The 20,307-nt window shown below is 41.8% G+C and overlaps 1 protein-coding gene across 3 annotated transcripts in view; it reads left to right on the top strand.

Annotated features, from left to right (window-relative positions):
* TMEFF2 (transmembrane protein with EGF like and two follistatin like domains 2) overlaps window positions 1-20,307 on the top strand; it is a 656,761-nt gene that overhangs the window by 456,800 nt on the left and 179,654 nt on the right. The gene's annotated exons all lie outside the window — the stretch shown is intronic.

Genomic DNA, 20,307 nt, shown 5'->3' with positions numbered 1-20,307 from the left:
GTGGTAGAGACCCTTTTGGGAGGGCTTACCTGGGACGTCTGCGCTTTGTTTTGGTGTTTTGAGGGTTGGTGCTGCCGTGACGGATGTTCCAGTTCCGGTTTTTGTTGGTTGTTTCCTTGTTTCTTCCGTGGCGAAACCTGTGAGGAGATAAGATAGGAAGTGGGGGGGGAGAGAACAGGCGAGACAGTATACACGATAACGGCCGGTCCGGTGGCTCTTCTGGAGTGGGAAATGTTTATAGCTTGTTTTGCAGTTTTGGTCTATAGCTCTTTTGACTTGTTTATAGCTCTAGTGCCGTGTATACTGGGGTGATCGTAAGGGTTCTCAGAGTAAGTATCTCTTGGGGATGTGGCGGGCAGGGGGGTTAAACTGCCCTGTTTGAAGCTTGGGGTTTAAAGCTCGCAGAAAAACTGATAATTAGTATCTATGCTTGCTTTTCTATAGAACTAAATTGTACGGCTAATGGGTGAAGTAGCGGAGCAAGCTTTACGTGCTTATAGATATAAATTTGGTTAGACTCCCTTTATGGGATTAGGTGTGGGGATGTGGTGAAAAATGTGTGCAGGTTTTATTTGAGATGATATGTGCTGAATTAGGGGGAGAATGTGTTTTAGTGTAGCTGTGGCGAGTTAATGGTCTGGATGTTAGGGAGAGAAGTGTGGTATAAGGGCTAGATTAGGTGTAGGTTGGAGGATATTGTAGGATGTAACAGAGTTTTTGCTCTATTGCTCTAAAAAGGGCAGTTCGTGCGGTTCTCTGTGTGAATGGCTTTTTTGGGCAAGTTACCGTGGGTGGGCGGGTGGCTGCTGTTGATAGGTGTTGAGTTGTAGCGCTGGACGTGCGGTCGGGGTGGCTGCGGCCGGGTGGCTTCCTCCCGTTGTCCTTGGAACGCAAAAGCATTCCAAATGCCTCACTTCCGGTGTTTGTGTGGAACGCACAGGCGCCTGTGCGTTCTACTGCAGAGTTGGGTTCTCCGCGTGTGTTATTCTTGCCTTTGATGTGCAGCTTGTTGACTTGTAGAGCTTTTCCAAGTGCAGGTTCCTTTGGTCTGGTTGTAGAAGGGTCTTGTGAAGTGTCTTTCCAACGCGTTTCGTCCGGAGACTTCGTCAGGGATGTGGTTTGTCTGTATGCAAGTGGGTCTTCTTATACTTGTCTTTCATTGTTGCATCCAATGGGATGCGGTGAGGGGAGGGGGGGGTGGGACTTGGTGGGACAAGCTTCAAACAGGGCAGTTTAACCCCCCTGCCCGCCACATCCCCAAGAGATACTTACTCTGAGAACCCTTACGATCACCCCAGTATCCATGGCACTAGAGCTATAAACAAGGCAAAAGAGCTATAGACCAAAACTGCAAAACAAGCTATAAACATTTCCAACTCCAGAAGAGCCACCAGACCGGCCGTTATCGTGTACACTGTCTCGCCTGTTCTTTCCCCCCCCACTCCCCATCTTATCTCCTCACAGGTTGCGCCACGGAAGAAACAAGGAATCAGAAGTTGCTAGATAGTGCTGATAATCATAATCATTGCATATTATTGTACCAATCCTCCAGCACCCGCAAGAGATACGCCTCCTAAAAGGTGTCCATGTCTAATTATGTTGCTTTCATGTGAACACATTCTTACTGTGCTCACTACACTTTTCTGTTCCTGCTTGTTCCGACTTTTCAGGTATAAGTAGAAAAAGTCATCGATAGACAGAAAGCAGATATGGACATATGTTTACGTATTTGTGGTGCACTTGTGCAGTAGGAAATGCATATCTTACCGAAGCCTGCTTAAGGCCTCATTGAGCCCTAAGCAAGATCCGATTTTGGCCCCCTTTTCCCCTCCATTTTTCAAAAAACTCACACATAAAAATGGGTTACCGTTAACTCTGAATAAAGTTAAAGAATATGTTACTTAACATTTAGAAATATATTTATTTATGTTTTTATACTTTCATTGCCCATGAAAGCTTATTAAAAAAAATGATCTGTAGTGTCATTAGCATTCTTTGAATGTCAGAATAGCTTTTACATTATAACATGAAAAAATAACTTGAACAACATGAAAAATGTCCTGATTTAAAACTATAACTAGCTTGGCTGACAACGGTGTCAATTCACTGCTCTGTGGTGCAGTTAAATTCTGGGTGGAAGAAAATATGATTGTCAGAATTATGCACTGAGGAATTAAGGACAAATTCTGCTACAGAGATGTATGATATTCCATGCTAAATACATAATCAATAGAATTTTCAAAGAAAACCTTTAAACAATTTTGCTTCTTTCTACTGTCCTGTTAGAAATGATTTATGGTACATTACACTTATTCCTGAATGCAAGTGCAAGTTTTGGAGTTGATGATGATGATCTTTGTTCTGGATGCATCTGTACACTAGATTGAAGGTTGCACATTTCTGGGTGCATGCAACTCAAAATAGAGGCATGGAAATGCAAGCAAGCAGACTCATCTAGGGAAATGTGGTATCTGCACTCAACTCTAAAGAAACACATAGACCACAAAAAAAAACCACTTTGAGAGAGTAAAACATTGACTCCAGTCATCAATTAATGTCGTCCTTAACTTTCATAGGCATAATTTCATGACTCATACAGTACAGTGTGATACATGCTTTTATGTTTATATTATCTTTTTTGAACCTTAGTTGAACTTTTATCTTATTCTTCTAACTGGTGCTTGAATTAGTATTCATTCTTTTGGAAGGGAAGGAAGTGAAAGATCCAGAAATGATCATGGATGTGAATTTATATTTCTATATTACTTAGCACTTCACATAATCAGAAGTGACCCTGTGCTTACACATTCATATTCCCCATTCATTGGTTGTATCAGGAGATGTTGGGAAGGGTCTCAAGCCCATTGTTCATTGGTATTAGGTATTTATTATCTTTGCCCTCTATTGCATTGGGTGTGGACTGGCAAGGCCCCTCAATTCCCTGTTGGGGAATGGTTATTGAGTACCTCTGGTTCACATCTATAGCAAAATAACAACACATACCGTGTGACAAGGTGCAAAACCATCACATTGATCTTTTCACCATCGCAGTGTTGACTTTTTCCTTTTGCACAGCAGCGCTACTTGCACATTGCATTATTTAAATAAGTGCATTTGAAACAACCCCATTGTCCCCAACATTACTCACAAATAAACTTCATGTAGGCCTGTAGTATGCAATGACCTCTAACGGATGATACCACTGTGATACCATAGTTGTAGGTTGCTGTGGAGGGCTCCACTGCAAAGTATAACTTTCTTCTAGTTTATCATGGTGGGGGATACCATGTTTTTTGATTTTGCATAGCAGCTCCCAGAAGAACTATTTTGTACATGTAGTAAGCTTGTAATAAGCATTACTACCTCTATGCCCTGCTTATAAACACTGATGAATTTATCTTAAAGATCCTTTACTTCTTTTTTTAAAATCATACTGGAAGTTCACAGTTATGACGTATACTAAAATAAGATTTTCCCTTTAAAGTAGATGTGTCTCTGAGGACAGTGAAAGTCAGCTGTTCTGTCCTCTGCCTATTGCTTTGAACATGACATCAGAAATGAACACACAGCATTCCTGTCACAGTGTCATGCAGTGAAGAGAAAGACTTAAAACAGTGAAATGTCGCTGAAATGTCAGGTTGCTGTGTTCTTGTAGGATGACACTTTTTAGGAAAGAAACATCAACACTTATTATCGTAGAGGAAAATTATTTGGGTTATATTTTGTAACACAGAAGGAACCCCAATTTTTAGTAACTATTATGCATAATACATTTTTAATGCACTGGCAGCAAAATATTATGTGGTGATTGATTTTTACTTGTGTCCAAGCATTCCTTCCTCTTCTCTTGGTAAACTATTGTTACATTAGGGTGTCATCTACAGGAAAATGAATATCACCACTGTATCACAACAGTCACAACGTCGTACAAGGTGTCTGTTGATTCTAAAGTATTGAAGTGTCAGTTTTATATTTTGGCTTGTTTATTATCATTATTGTTATCATTATTATTATTGTGGTATCTCAAGATGATTAAGATGAGGGACAAGGGCATTCCATACCTCCCAACATTGACGAGGAGGTAGTTGGGGCAACTTGCTCACACAGAAAGGGCCAGAATCACCCCCTGTAAGAACGTAACTCACACTTCCAAAGCCCCTCCTCTTTCTTAAAAATAGCCTTAAATTGCTGGGTGCACCAATAGCAGCTGTGTGCAGCAACCGCTCACTATGGTGATTTTTCAGCTCACTTGTAGTTCCTAGGAGTAGGGACAAATGTGCCAGTTGTAGAGACAGTGGGACAGCCCATTCAAACTAGGACTGCCCCACCTAAATTGGGACACTTTGGAGGTATGGCAATATGGCAATACTTTTTATATGTATTTGCAAATTATTTTTAATTATCATTTTAAAAAATATTTAAATATTTTAAGTGATCGTGAGAAGGATTTTATTTACAAACATTTTCACTACTATTCTTCAAAGGTGTATTCTGCACTAAAACAATAGCAATAAATTAGCAATTAACAATGAAAGCAATAGTCTGATTGGTTGCTATATTTTAAGTGCAGATTTGTACCTTTGAGCCCGGGCTAAAGTATAGTAAGTATCTGCAATTACTTTTTTTCCCTAACTACATCAAAACCAGTGCCAAGAAGATTACTATGAAATCTTAACTAGTGTGACTTTATGTTCTACATAGAAGCTTTGTTTCCTTTTATTTGAAAATCCATTGCACAACATTATTGTACTTTATGAGCTTTGCACTCAACTGCTTTCATGGGGATTCAGATTCAAAATATTATAATTATGAGTCAGCTCATTCATGCTGATTCAAACTATGCATCTGTGTATTTACAGTACATAATTCAGGCAAATGCTTTAAATAAAAGCTGCCTCTAGAGAACACAGTCTTATTTCACAGCCTTTACCTTTTGAACAAAGCTATTTACAAAGGCTATTTTATAAGACAACTCTAATGTAATGCTCCAAAAAATCTTATATCAGCCACTTCTAAAGTGAACATTCTTTTTTAAGTTACCAGAGGAATATCTTTTCATGAAACATGTTTTTTAAATCCTCAGTCATGGTAAATGTACTGGATGCTTTTTCTTTGAACTCATACTAGAAATAAACCTTTGTCCTACATACAGATATAGCAGAGCGTAAAGATATTTCCATCAACTTAAATATACCACTTTGGATGGAGGAAATTATACATAGATAGGAGCAGTGGAACAAAAGAGATCATAAAGTGCCACCATAATAGCAGTTCTATAAATTCTACAAGACTATAAGAAATCGAGTCCAAACTTTTTAAATTCATCAAAGTTAATTCACATTTTCTGATTTTGTTTTAAAATAATACCAATTTGCTATTCAAGCCATTTCTAACAGAAAAGCTTGCCCTTTATCTGTTTTTCTCTCACATTTGCTAGCAGTCATACCTTAATGCCAGTGGCGTTCTGTGCAAAGGAGAGGAAAGACTGAACATGCTTTCTAGTAGTTTGAAAAGTAACATGACAACAGTGCTACAGTGTTGTGTACAACAAAGAAATTGTATATACAAAAATTAGTTTTTGTTACATGTTTATGTTTTTTGTTAAATAATATTTTAAGCAGCAGTACATGGTAACACAAAGTAAAACTCAACATAAGCACAATAAGTTTGTGAATGTGAGTATTAATTACATGAAATGTTTAAAAATATGAATATTAAAATATATCAATAAATTATATTAAATATGTATTACATATGATCTCTTACATGATATGATGCTAATTTATTTAATTATAGTTATTTAGCAAAATATTAAAGAATATTAAATGTTAAATATGAAACAGATGAGCTTTCTAAAAAGCATAACAGATATCCATAACTTTAGAAAAGCAAAGAAAAACTACCCTTTTCCTTTGCTTTTCTAAAGGAAATGGTCTACCATTAAGATCTGGGTGTGGTGGAAAACTTTTTAGGGTATGATTTCCACCACACCCCCAGATCATATGTGTAGATACCGGATTAATATTTCCTTACTCATTTCCATTTTACAAGGGTGTTTCCATACTTATCGACCACCCTGTATTCTATTGTCCTTGATAGTATTACTACATTGCACATATGTGATCTTAAGTTTATTTGTAAGGGAATTTGCCTTGTCATCCTTGTCATAGAAGACCTGCTGAAACATCTTCAGAGTTTTAGAAGCCTTCTCAGAAAGTAAAGTATTTAGCTATCCTTAGAGTGAGTGTAATTTGTGATATACTTTATCTATGGGGGTTTGTTTTTTTTTGTTGTTTTTTTTTTATTTTTAACTTCAATAAATTTTTATTGAGATTTTCAAATTTAAATGGGGTACAGAAAAAAGAAAGGGGGACAAGTACAATTAAAGGAACAAGCAAAAGGGAGAAAAAAAAAAAAAAAGGGGGGGAGTCACTCGTTTGAAACTGCGATCTTATAACATGCACATTACTTTGAACAGCAAAGATAAAATATACACATTGGTCTTTCTTGTAGTACACCAAATGAAGACATATTAAAACCTAGGTAGCTCAAATAACACCCAGGCAGGGCCTATTCATTAAGCTGGGGTTCCTCTAAGAGGGCAGCCGGAGAAGAAGAGGGTGAAAGATTTGAGGCTACTCGTGCTCTACCAGAGCCCTCTGTGACATATTCGTGCCAGCTAAACCATTTGAAAATTGGATTGGAGGCGGATGACGTATAGGGCACATCCGTTGTCTCCATCTCAAAACTATACTGGATTTTAGACACGACCTTAGTGATGCTGGGGGGAGCAGGGGACTTCCAGTTCTGAGCTATTGCTGCTCTAGCAGCTATTAGTATGTGTCCTAATACATAGCGCTTATAGCTAGGGATCACAGACTGGTATTTATGTAGAAGGGCTACCTCCGGGTCAAGAGTGACAGAAACTCGCAGGACCTCCGAGATCAAAGCGGATACCTCGCCCCAGAACGCCTGAATCACCGGGCATGTCCAAAAGACATGGTAGACATCTGCTATCTGACCACATTGACGCCAGCAGAGTCTAGACTGACTTGGCCATATCTTATGGAGGCGATCCGGGGTGAGATAGAGCCGATTAAGGAGCTTAACATGCATTTCGGTGTGATTGATGCATCTAGACATGCGATGTGAGGATATGAAGATCTTTTCCCACTGCTGGGGAGTGAGAATCAGGCCGATATCTGCCTCCCAACGTGCTTGGTGCTTGGGTTGGAGTCTTGGAGGCTGGGACCAGGGACTGGAAATAGCGGTACCAGAATGTTATTCCTCCCCTACTACCCGCCTTTGTTAGTCTATCTAGAACCTGAGCTGGTAGTGCGGACAGAGCATGGGGGGTCCTGGAGGCTGCCCTCAACCAGTGTCTAATTTGCATATATTTAAACATCTCGGACTGAGGCAGATTATATTTGTCCCTAAGTACGTTGAAGGGGAGGAAAAGGGACTGCGCAAACATATTCGCCAGAGAGACTATCCCTCTATTTTTCCATACCGTAATATTGATATCTGGGATGAGTTTCGCCAGTGCTTGAAGGGAAAGATTACGGGAGGGGAGTACAAAGTCCTTGTGTGACCCAATAAATTTATCCCATACCCGTAAGGCATCCGAGATGGAGAGTAGTTTACGGGCACCCGATGGGCGGTCCGACCTAGGAATCCAAAGTAGGTCCAGCAAGGGGTATCCTACGTATAAAGCCCTCTCGATATCAACCCACGGCTTAGTTGCATGAGGTAGTGACCAGTCTCGGAGGCAGCTCAAAATACAAGCATCCTGGTAAAGTGTTAAGCTGGGAAGCAATAAGCCACCTCTTGACTTTGGTAGGGACATACGTTTGTGTGTAAGGAGGGGACGTTTCTGCCTCCAGACATATGACATCATCAAAGTGTGAAACCTATCCATCATTCGTTTTGGTATAATATAGGGTATGGTACGGAATATATACATAAGTTTTGGTAGTAACATCATCTTGAAGGCCGCTATACGCCCCAGCCAGGAGACCTCAAAGTCAATCCAATTCTTAGCCAGTGAGGAGAGGTGAAGGTAGATCGGGGAAAAATTTACTTCAAAGACCGCAGATAAATTTGGCGGAATATGGATACCTAAATATGACAAAGAGTCTTTGACCCACACAAAAGGAAATTTCTTTTGTAAGTTTGAAAGGGAAGATTGTGGTATATTAATGGGAAGGGCTTCGGATTTTGTAATGTTCAATTTATAAAATTATGCTTCGCTAAACCGGTCTAAGATATGCTTGTCAATGATGTCTCCGGACTGGTTACAAACAGAAAGACATCATCAGCAAATAGGCATACCTTCTGTCTATGTGAATGAATGTTAATACCTGGAAAGTTGTCCACCTGCCGAATTGTATGGGCCAGGGGTTCTATGGCCAAAACATACATTAACGGGGAAAGAGGGCACCCCTGCCTCGTGCAATTAGTGATGGGAAATGAAGGTGATAAGAAACCGTTACTGAAGACTTTAGCGGAGGGATCTTGATATAGGGCTAATATGGAGTGGAGAACTTTTCCCTGTAAGCCAAATTTGCACAAAACCTCCTTCATGTACTTCCAATGAAGTCTGTCAAACAGGAACCTTATTCCATTGCACCATTGTATCACATGATCAGCGATAAAGGATTGGTTTACTATCCCCATGTGATTAGAAGCACTGACTATATAGAGAAGGCTGGTCTGTTCTGATAATTACACTTCTGATGAAACGGCCAGAGTGCCGAGAAACGCGTCAGGTATTTGCTGGATTCCAGTCAGTGATTGCAACAGCGGAGTCACTAACAAACCCCGGGGTTGAAGAAACTTCCTCCGTGATTTGAATGGTCAAACCTCTATATAATACTGCTTTGAGGCTGAATCTCCATGACATCTGATTGCCTATTCGGGACTAACGTTAAGTATACAACATCTTAAAAAGCATCTATGTTCCTCTCATAGAGAGGGTGACTATTGTGTACTCAATTGGGGATTTTATACACGAAGTCTGGTTCATATGAACCTCTTGAATTATCTATGAGTGATCTTTACTATCACATTAGATTGCCTATTCGGGACTAACATCAAGTATATAACATCTTAAAAGGCAACAATGTTCCTCTCACAGAGAGGGTGACTTTTGTGTACTCAATTGGGGATTTCACACATGAGGTTTTGTTCATATGAACTTCCTGAATTATTCATGAGTGACTTTACCATTATCATGGACTAAATCATCTGCGGTATGAGGATTTGTTTTTACATTTGTGTGCTCTAGTACATTCATTTTCCAGGATTGAGCCGTGTATTTGTTGGATTATCATCTCACACACTTAGTTGTGTCTACAAGTTTCAACCTATACATATACACGAGTATATCCAATTATTATTACATCTGCTGTGAATCCATTTAGGGAATATTTTATGTGCTCTGACACATCTAGAGTGTTGAATCTGATATATGCCAGTTTTTTGTTATACCCAATACTGGCTATTGTTTTATAAATATGTGTAATGGTATATTTATATCATCTTTAAATACATGTTATTTTATATTATAAATGAACTTGTAATTATTTCAACTAGTGGCTTACAGTTTTTTGCGCTCTCAGTTTTCTTTTTGTTTATGTTTATATCCTTAATCAGGTCCCAGAGCCTGTAAGGAGAGCTGCAACTGGCCATAGTTTTGTTTATTTTAGGTATCTAATAGGTTTTTAGAGCGCCCTCTTTCTATATCTAACTTTGTGTAAGTCTGTCAAAAGCCTTTTCCGCTTCCAAGGAGAGCAGAATAACTTCCTCCGAGAGCCCAGAGAGGAGGTCCACAACATTTAATATGCGTCGGGTGTTGTCCGAGGCCTGACGGCCTACTACAAAGCCAACCTGGTCCGGATGGATCAGGTGTGATAAGAGGGGATTCAGACGATCAGCAAGCAGTCTAGCGTAAATTTTCAGGTCTGTATTAAGCAATGCTATTGGTCTATAGTTCTTACAGTCTGAGTGGTCCTTGCCAGGTTTCGGTATAGTAATAATCTGTGCTTCCAACATTTCTGTTGGGAAGCCCCCTCCCTCCAAAACGCTATTATACAGGTTAGTGAGGAGAGGGGAAACTTCGGTCCCAAAGACAGTATATAATGCATTAATGAAACCATCCGGGCCAGGAGCCTTATCTTTTGGAAGGGATTTAATGCTTCTCTCAACCTCTCCCTGGGTCCAAGGAAGATTGAGCGATTGTAAACTATCAACGTCTAACAAGGGAAGGTCTAGGTGTTGAAGGAATGCGGAAATAGAGGCCTCAGATGGTTTAAAGATATTGCCATCATCCTGGAGGTTATAAAGTTTAGAGTAAAATTTGGCGAACTGATTAGCTATGGCCGCTGGGTTGTATATCTTGTTACCTCTAGGACCGTGCAATACTTTAATACGATTCCTAGCTTGCTTGCCTCTTAATTTTCGGGCTAGGAGACGACTGGCCCTATTACCCATTGTATAGAATTTTTGCCTCAACTTAAGTAAGGAGGATTTCATGCAAGATATGAAGATATTATTTAGCCGTTTCCTCACCTCGTTTATTTCTCTTTGTAAGGTTTTAGATGGACGTGTTTGGTTTTGGAGCTGTAATCTCACTAAGTCAGACTCGAGTGTTCGTTGGCGTAGGAGGTATTGCTTCTTTAACCGGGCCCCAATTTGGATAGCAGCACCCCTAACAACCGCCTTCAGGGCACACCAATGTGTCGAAAGGGAGGTGTCAGCTGGGTTATTTAACTGTAAATATTGTGACAATGCCTCAGAGAGAGCAGCCCTAGCCTCCAGTGAAGTGAGTAGATAGCCCGGCATGCGCCAAGGTCTTGGAGGAGCTCTGGCAATATGCAAACTCCAGGACCACTCCATCGGAGCATGATCAGACCACATAATAGGAAGGATATTGATTGAATCAGTATGCTGGAGTGTCCACTTATCCGACAGAATCATGTCTATCCTAGAATAAGTGTTGTGAACCATTGAATGAAAGGTATATTCTCGGGCACCAGGACACTGCGCCCGCCAGATATCGTAAGGGTCATATTCCGCTAAGAGCTTACGGAAAGCAGTAGAATGGGGGTTTGTTTTATGTTTAGTAGATATGATTGGAATCTGTGTCTCCAGTTCCCCTACTATTTTATTTAATTGCTTGCGCCGGTTTGCGTGAAAATGCTAGTTAATTTACCTCTATTAGTGGCCTTATGGGAATTCAAAAATAGTTGCTAAAGAGACATCCTCAGTGACATTGAGCTCAAAAAGTTCAGTAATGGTGAGACCAATTTATTTGACATGATTGCCATTAATTAAGCAAGAGTTATCCAATTTCCAATTTGGGCGCGATTGAGGAACATATGCCAGGTCTAAAAGTACTGATTAAGTTGATTGATCTGTCCATGAGTTGAGAATTATCCAATCATCTGAGATTTTTGGTGTTAGTGAAGCGGTATGCAAATTAAATCTATATGTCTTAATCTATAAGGGCCAGAGTAATGTGTATATTCTATGGCTATTCCGTTTTTCAAACTTCATGAATTATTTAGTTCAAGAGATCTGAGAACAAGTATTTTTTGGCTTCTTGTGAAGCTCCCATTGGATCTCTGGGGGAGGGAGTTCTATCAAGTTTGGGATCTAATATTATACTAAAAATTACTGCCAACTGCCAAGAAGACAGCACCATCCATCACACTAGAAAGTTGATTTCAAAATGTTGTTAAAAATGAGGCGGGATGGGTATTCAGAGCTTAGATTGAGGCAAGGGTTAGAGTAAAATAGCAATACATGCCAATTACATTTAGGAATCTCCCATCAAGGACTGATACTGTTTTTAAAGGAGCAAAAAAGATACCAATAATAAACAAAACAACTGCACAATTACATATACAGTACAAAGGGCAGATGCAAAGAAACTTTGGGATGACTGCTTCCTTATTAATGTTGAGTGTGGGTTTACGAGATGAGTCTCCTGAGTGAAGACAATGTTCGCTATTGTTTTCCTTCAATTTGAAAGGGTCACTGTACGCTTATTGGACAAATTAAACCCATTAACATTTAGTAAAAAGATCTTTAGACTCATGCTGTATAAAACGGTGAATTCAATAGGAACATAATGTCAAGTTTCTCCAGCAATCCAAATGGAATAATAGTAATGAAGGGGTGTAGGGGTAATGAATTAGAGGGAAGGCAAGGGAAACCTCGGGGTGCCTGAGCTACTTGGCTCTAGGTGGCATACATGTATCATGCTAATATAATAATTAAATAGTTATGCAAAAGAGTTATGCATGATCAAAAGCCAACCTATTAATGTTGATGAGATGGGGGAGAAAGAGTGAAGTGAATCATAACCTTAAATATCAGCTAGGCAGAAAAACTGGATTACTAGGGGATGTCTGGTGAAATATCTAAGGAAGGTAGCATAAACATTGGTGTATAGAAGCAGTGCATTTTACAAAAAATATAAAAGATTCAAGAGAAATAACAAGAGAGATTAATTTAGCAATTTAATAATTAAAACTGTAATTACCCTTCTTTTTGTTTTTAATGAATGAGACTGCAATTAAAAAAATCATAGACTTTTTATTGTTTAAATAACATATGTTAGATGTAACAACGTGTTTTATCACCAACTAACTTTATGTGCAATAGCAAACAGTGCCTGCAAGTAAAACAGCATATATTTTCAAGTTTAAACATACTGGCTAATGCAAGCTAGTATCAAGCTTGTAATATATAGAAAATTGTAGATAATAGTGTGTTTTGGTATTTTCAGATATGAATAGCATGTTGTCCTTATCACACCAGTGTCACTTGTAGTGATGTTTGGAGTGAAAACCTTATTTAATTGGCTTCTCCACCTAAATAAAAGCTTTTTCTAATGTGTTGGAGAAACTGTGTGAGTAGTGTTGTTATAACTTATATTTGAAGAGTAGTGACGTCACTTATGTCACATGACTCATTTTGAAAGTGTTCCTTCTTGGAGTCCAGTGAAAGTATAATGAAACTGTACAATAACTACTGCAATTGTTGAAAATTGTCTATCAATAAAAATAATGTACACTATTACTGTAAAATAAAAACATATTAGAAGTCGGCTTGGAGTTCCATTAGCTGCATAAAAGCACTGATTGCAGCTTAATGCTTTTCTAAGGCTTCTAGCCTTCTAGATTTTGTGAGACAAACATGCATCCCCCTACTCCTCCAAAGGACCACACATTTTTTGCTTACTAAAATAATTGTGCAATAGGTCTCCAATCATGTTACTATGAGCCCCCAGAATGTTTGCTAAGGCACTTGTAAATTGTAACGCCCCCTGCGGGGAAAGACAGGGACAGACGCAACACAAAAGAACTTACCTTGAAAACGATGGTCACCTCCAGTCCGCTTCCGATATCCCAGCTGCGATCCAATCCCAGCAGATCTGCAGCCGCAACCCCTGTCACCTCCAATCACGTCCCTCTAAGATAGAGACAGAGATTACGGCTGTGCCTACCAGGTAAGGGCTGTCCGAGAATACGGCAAAGAACGAGGACACGGTCAGTCCAAGCTCACTTGCCGCCCCCTCACTTTGTTCTTGCCAAGACGCGGGGGACTACAGGCACTTAAGACCAAGACTAGTCCGAGGACTAATCCCGCCTCAAGTACCTTACACACCTGCCAGTGAGGGCCTAACCGAAAGGGGGAATCGAGCGTAATACTCACCGGGACACTCCCACTTCCGATCCGGTTCTCCTGCACCTCCCCGATACCTGCGGATGACAAGGAACACACAGCCTCCCTCTGCACTCTCAGTGAGACTAAAATGGCACCCACAAATGCTAAACTGACTACAAAAGCGACCCGACCCTAACAACGTTCTAATGGTCGGCAACGCAACTAAGTCAAACCACTATGACTAACTAGGTGTGATGCACTAATGGAACTGCTCACTTACACACTACGGGGAACACCAGCCGGTGTTCACGGACTAAACTGGAGGGCGGTTCCTAACCCCCTCACCCAGGTCGTACCAAGAAGCTGCCTTCTTGCTATGGGGACACCCACAGACCCTAAGGACCGGTTCTTTAAGCCCGGCTGAGGCTCAGTGGAACAGCACACTAACCCGCGGGCCGACTGCCGCACGGAACAGCCGATCGAACTGAACCGCCCGACTGCCTGTACTCGGGTATCTTACACGTGTCCCTACGTCCGGAACCACAGGTCCACCTGCACGGAACCAGCCTTGAGGACCCTCAATCAGAACCCTGGAACTGCCTCAAGGTGTGCTGCACTGCCACCAACTCACTCAGCCACCCCCTCTGGGTACCAGTGTGACCCCGGGGACCTAAGGGACAGGAAAACTACGTGTGTTCTCCCCTGACTATGTGTATGCTGGTAACTACACTTGTCCCCACAGCACGGGTTAGCACAGGAAAACACAGGAACAAGAGCCTACCTTTAATGGGGGCCTGACGTCTTGCCCCATGACACAATTACATAGCACACCCAAAATACTGTAATTCAACAATACCCGCCTCACAGACAGAATACAATATACAGTACTTTGTAAGCTACTTACCAGAGCACACCGCTGCTAGCCAACCAGTTGGTTGCTACAGCACCACAGGAGCCTCCGCTCTACTGTACCTCCTAACTACGTGTGCTCACCTCACACAGGACCGCGTCTACACTTACGAGGCTCCCACGCCTCTACCTCATCACCACCAGGGCCTTCTGCCCATCACACCATGGGCCTCTGCCCAGCTACAAACAGAGCCTTGTGCTCTGATTAATGGGCCTCAGCCCCCTCTCTACCTCAGGGCTCTGAGCCCACTAACTAGGGCCTTGTGCCCTGCTACCTAGGGGTCCTAGCCCCTGCCTGAGGCCTGTGACCTCCCTGACTGACTGAGGGCCTTGTGCCCTTTATAGCCTACGGGCTACCAGCCCCTAACCAGGCCCTCTGGCCTTCCTATGGCCTCTAGGCCACTAACTACCTAAGGGCCTTGTGCCCTTTTATACCTGGGGCTCTCACGCTCCCTGTCTAACTAACAGGGGCTTGTCCCCTTTATCAACAGTAATATGGCCTACTGGCCCACTAATTAGTAGGGGCCTAGTGCCCAGGTCCCTGGGCCTTGTGCCCCTAATTTACTGTGCCAACGGGCCTTGTGCCCGACCATGGCCCCAGGCCTAGTGCCCGAATTTAACGTTGAGTATACTTACCTGCTCTGCGCAGGAATCTCAACTTGCCACGCCGTCTTCTTCCTTCTCCGGGTCTTCCAGACCCTGCAGCCGGCGGCGCCTCTTCTCCGGTTCGGCGCTGTTGAGGGCTGCTTGGCGGGGGCGCTCTCAGCCCTTACAAGGGCTCCCCGCCGGCGATCACTGCTCCGGCGGCTTGATTGTAGTCTTCGGGCGGCAGGGTAGCTCACGGCTCTCACAAGGGCCCCCTGCCGCTGATCCTGTTGCTGGACGTCTTAAAGAGACGTCCTCCCTCTTCTCCGCCGACGGACTTCTGTCAAAATGGCGCCGTCCGGCGACTTATATAGTCGCCGGCGCGACGTCATCAGCCGGCGCAAGCGCTGATTGGCTCGCGTCGGCGCCAATCTTTTGAATGGCCGTGCGAGAGCCGCGATTGGCTCACGCATCCGGCCGCTGATTGGCCAGCGGGGAAAGATGAGCCCTGATTGGCTCATCCTTCCCCCACGCACAAGACCTGCAGGAAGAAAGCCATGATACTCACCGCTGGATCGATGGACGGGTGAGTAACCTCCTTTCTTCACCCGCTTGCAGGGCTCCGCCATCTGAGGATTCTTCAGCCCATCTTCGCCCTCTTCACAGGCATCGGCTCCGGAGGCATCTTCTGTCCCTCCACATTTTACCAGACAGCATCTATGAATTCCAAAAGTAGCTGTGATGCTTGGTAACATGTCAGCAGTAGCAGTAATATTCCTTTTGTATTATCTATAATTAAGCCACCAGTAACAGTCATGTCCACTTATATATGAGTAATGCCGATTAATATGGTACTTCCAGTAGTAAATGCAACTAATATGCTAATAGTTATAGTAGTAATGCCCAATAATATGATGTCTGTAGTAGTGACACCCACTAATATGCTAGCAGTAGCAGCAATACCCAGTAATAAGTCACATGTTTTAGTGATGGTCAGAAATACGCCACTAATCGTACCAAAGTATATATCAAAAGGAGTAGTAGTATCATCATCATCAACATTTATTAATAAAGCGCCAACAGATTCCGTAGTGTTTTACAATTGGGAACAAACATTAATAAAACAATACTGGGTAATACATACAGAGAGGTAAGAGGGCACTGCTCGCAAGTTTACAATCTATGGCACAATGGTTTGACACACAAGGGTAAGTGCTATATCATACTGCATATTTGTCCAGCTAGAATGCAAAGGTTATAAAGTATTTAGTGTACTGTATGTTCAGTCACACAACCATGTTGGTCAGAATGTTGTTGTTTTGTGTAGTTGTGTACAGGGAAGTAATAGGGTAGCCTAGGGACATTAAGAGGAATATTACAAGCTTGTATGAAGAGGTGGTTTTTCAGAGAACGCTTTAAAGTTTGAAGACTAGAGGAATGTCTTATCGAACAAGGGAATGAATTCCACAAAGTTGGCGCAGCTCTAAAAAAGCCCTGTAACTGAGAATGGGAGGATGTGATGAGAGTGGAAGAGAGATCCAGATCTTGTGCCGAGTTGGGAGATATTTTGAGACAAGTGAGGAGATGCATGTTTGAGTAATTTTATTGATGACTTTGTATGTTAGTAAAAGAATTTTATATTGGATTAGTTGAAAAACAGGCAACCAATGTAGAGACTGACAGAGTGGCTCAGCAGAGGAACTACAATTTGCAAGGAAAATCAACCTAGCTGCTACATGCAAAATAGATTGTAAGGGCTCGAGTCTGATTTTGGGAAGACCAGAAAGGAGGGAATTACAATAGTCGATGCGGGAGATGATGAGTGCATGAATTAAAAAAATTTCAGTGTCTTGTATGAGATATGGAAGTATTCTGGAAATGGTTTTTAGATGTATGTCACATTCTCCCATTGCCGGTTACAGGAGTTTTTTCGGCCTGCACCCACTTTGTGGTATTTTCTCCCTTGCACAATAAGACTTTCATCTAGTCTTCAAACCTTCAAGCATTCTCTGAAAACCCACCTCTTCAGACAAGGTTATGATATTCCTTAGCCACCATCCTAATCTCCCTAAGAAAACAACCCTCTGACCAACATTGCTGTGTGACTGATCATACAGCCCACTCAATAATTTTTATGTTTGTATTCTAGCTGAAAAATATGCAATATGATGTAGCACTTACCCTTGTGTATCAAACTCCCATTGTCCCATAGATTGTAAGCTTGCGAGCAGGGCCCTCTTACCTTTATGTCTGTATGTATTACCCAGTATTGTTTTATTACTGTTTGTTGCAAATTGTAAAGCATTATGGAATTTGCTGGCGCTATATAAATGTTGATGATAATGGTGTAGATAGAGAATAGCAGAGGACCTAGGACTGAGCCTTGTGGTACTCCAACTGATTAGAGCGATTAGATAAGTAGGATGTGAACCAGGATAGGACAGTGTCTTGAAGACCTAGCATTTGTTTGAGGAGAGAATGGTCAACAGCGTCAAATGCAGCAGAGAGATCCAGGAGAATTAGAAGAGAGTAATGGCCTTTAGTCTTAGCTGTGATCAAATCATTGACAGCCTTGGTCAGTGCAGTCTCTGTGGAGTGTTCAGAACAAAAGCCTGACTGAAGAGGATCCAATAGGTTGTTTGCAGATAGGAACCATGTGAGGCGAGTCTAGGCCATTCACTCGAGAACTTTGGAGGGGCATGGGAGCAAAGAGATGGGGTGGTAATGTGAGAGAGAGTTTGGGTCAGAAGTTTCTTTTGTAGTATCCAGTAATATGCCGGCTGCTAAAATAGTGTCCAGTATTATTCCAATAATACAGTATGTCAGCAGTAAGAGTAATGCCCATTAACATGTCAGCAGTAGTATTAATTGGTATTACTTTTGCTGATAGAAAATTACAGCATATTAATAAGCTACTAACAATTGTAATACACAGTACTACAGTATATTAGCAGTAATATTGTCCAATAACATGCTGTCAGTAAAAGCAATGACAGTACTAAACCATCAGCATTAGTAATGCACAGTGATACATGAGCTGTGGAAGCAGTATCCAGTAATATGTATTCACTAAAACCCCTTCTGCTGCTGTCTGTTTTATCTTTTGATCTAGCCACTAGTTTTTGCCTCTTGCAGTGCTTTACCAGCAGTTCTCACTGTTCCACATTAATTCACTTGAAGTGAATTGAGGGCTGTGACATTAAATTTTAATGTGTAACTACAAATAGCCAATTGGCAACAAGCAGTGAGTACCCAAGCGGTGTGTAAAAATGAGACTCTAATAGCCGAATGAGGGTAATCAGCAGCTAATTTTACACTGGGACCCTCATAGTATAACTATGTGTAATTCCTTAGTTACAACCAGCAATATATATATTAAAATATAAACTGCCAAGAGACATAGCTTACCATACACTGCTTCAAACACAAAACAGTACTAATATACTTAATAATTATCCTAAACGTACCCGTCCTCGCTCCAGCGCTGTCCGCCCTCTGCGATTGGAACTGTCACTTCCGGGTATCTGCAGTCACCCTATCGCTAAGCTTGGGCGGGGAATTTGAACTGCTGGTAATTTAAACCTCACTCTGACACTTGGTGAGTGTCAGAGCAACTTGAATGCTTCCTGGCTCCTGATTCTTCATGGATCTCTGTGACTTTTCTGTTCCTGATCTGATTCCCGTGTACCAGTGCTGCCTGTTTGACTATTCTGATTCCTCTGCATTCTTGTTCCAACTTGGCTTGCTGACTATTCTCTGCTGATATCCTGTGCGCCTCCCGCTGAGACTGCCTGCTGATTCTGTACTGTGCCGCCCGAAAGTGTACCAGATCAGGCTGTCTGACTACGCTTCCTACCTGTTCATCTCATCCGCTAGTGCTACATCTAGAGACAGACCAGAGGACCGCAACCTGCGGGCTTCCGGCAGCTAAGCCCATTCCGCCTTGCGGCGGTTCTTGTGAACACCGGGGAGCTCGTTAGACTCTGCACCTCTGGTAGGCCAGTGTCAATCATGATTAGCACTAAGATCCAACCAATCCGTTGCAATAATAATCTTAAATAACAATGATATACAATTAGGACCTAAAATAACTTCTATGGGCGACTGGCATTGTCACAACACTGGGGCCAGAACTATTCCTTTTACAGTCCATTGTGATATACCCAGTGCACTCTGTGATATATGCACTGGGCAACGGGCCTTGAATGGGAATTCTACTGAGCTCACTTATGGCTCTCTTTAGTATCATACACTGGGTTAGTCCCACTTATTGAGATATCTATTTTTTTTAAAAAACATAATATTTATTTGCTTTTTCAAAATGACTCAAGTAGCACATTAACAAGTTATACAGTATGCGATAATACAGCACACATAAGGAGAACAATACGTTGCATATAGTATCATTGGTCACTGGATGCTGGGGATGTCCTTTATCTGTGGTTCCAAAATTCTGGAGATCTACTTATCTCTCTTCTGCCGGGCACTGCAGCGGTCTGCCTCAATTGTCACCCTGCTTTCAGCTGCACACAAAAGTGAACTCCTTTTGGGAACCAGGTAAAAACAATGTCGTTGCAGTCCATTCCTTTTCCGGATTCTGAATCTAGATAGTCTAGCGGAAGCGGTAAACTCCAACCGTTCTCACCTGGGTATTATCCTTTGAAGCATCCCCAAATCCCAGGGGGAGTACTTGAGGGAACACTCTTTCCAGTGACAGGATTGGGTGACTTCTGTCCTTTGGGGAGTTGTCATGTGTTATTGTTTTCCTGATGATATTAAGTTCCAAGGTGAGTCAGTGGTTAACTCCTCAGTGTCCCTGTTTCCCCAAATCCTTAGTGCAGCATACCCAGCTCTCTGCATAGAGGTAGTCAACCACGAATGCCCAAAGTTCCTAAGCCCAAATGGTGAGCAGTCAGTACCTGCAAAGTGAGAGACATAACGGGCAATCTTTCCTCCTTTTATGTAACCTCAAATGACCTGTGTCTCTACTGTATGACAGGGTGACACTATATGTTTAGCACATACACATGCCACAATTTAAAAACCTGTTAAAAGTAACAGTTAGGGATCTGTTTATTAAAAAATGACAAAAGGGCTGTTTTCCAGAAATCCTCCTATTGATACAATTTACTAAGAAAA

The sequence above is a fragment of the Mixophyes fleayi genome, chromosome 7 (assembly GCF_038048845.1).
Source record: "Mixophyes fleayi isolate aMixFle1 chromosome 7, aMixFle1.hap1, whole genome shotgun sequence".
In the NCBI taxonomy this organism is placed as follows: domain Eukaryota; kingdom Metazoa; phylum Chordata; class Amphibia; order Anura; family Limnodynastidae; genus Mixophyes; species Mixophyes fleayi.
Note: the sequence above shows the minus strand (reverse complement) of the source record. Positions and strands in the feature narration are given on the sequence as shown.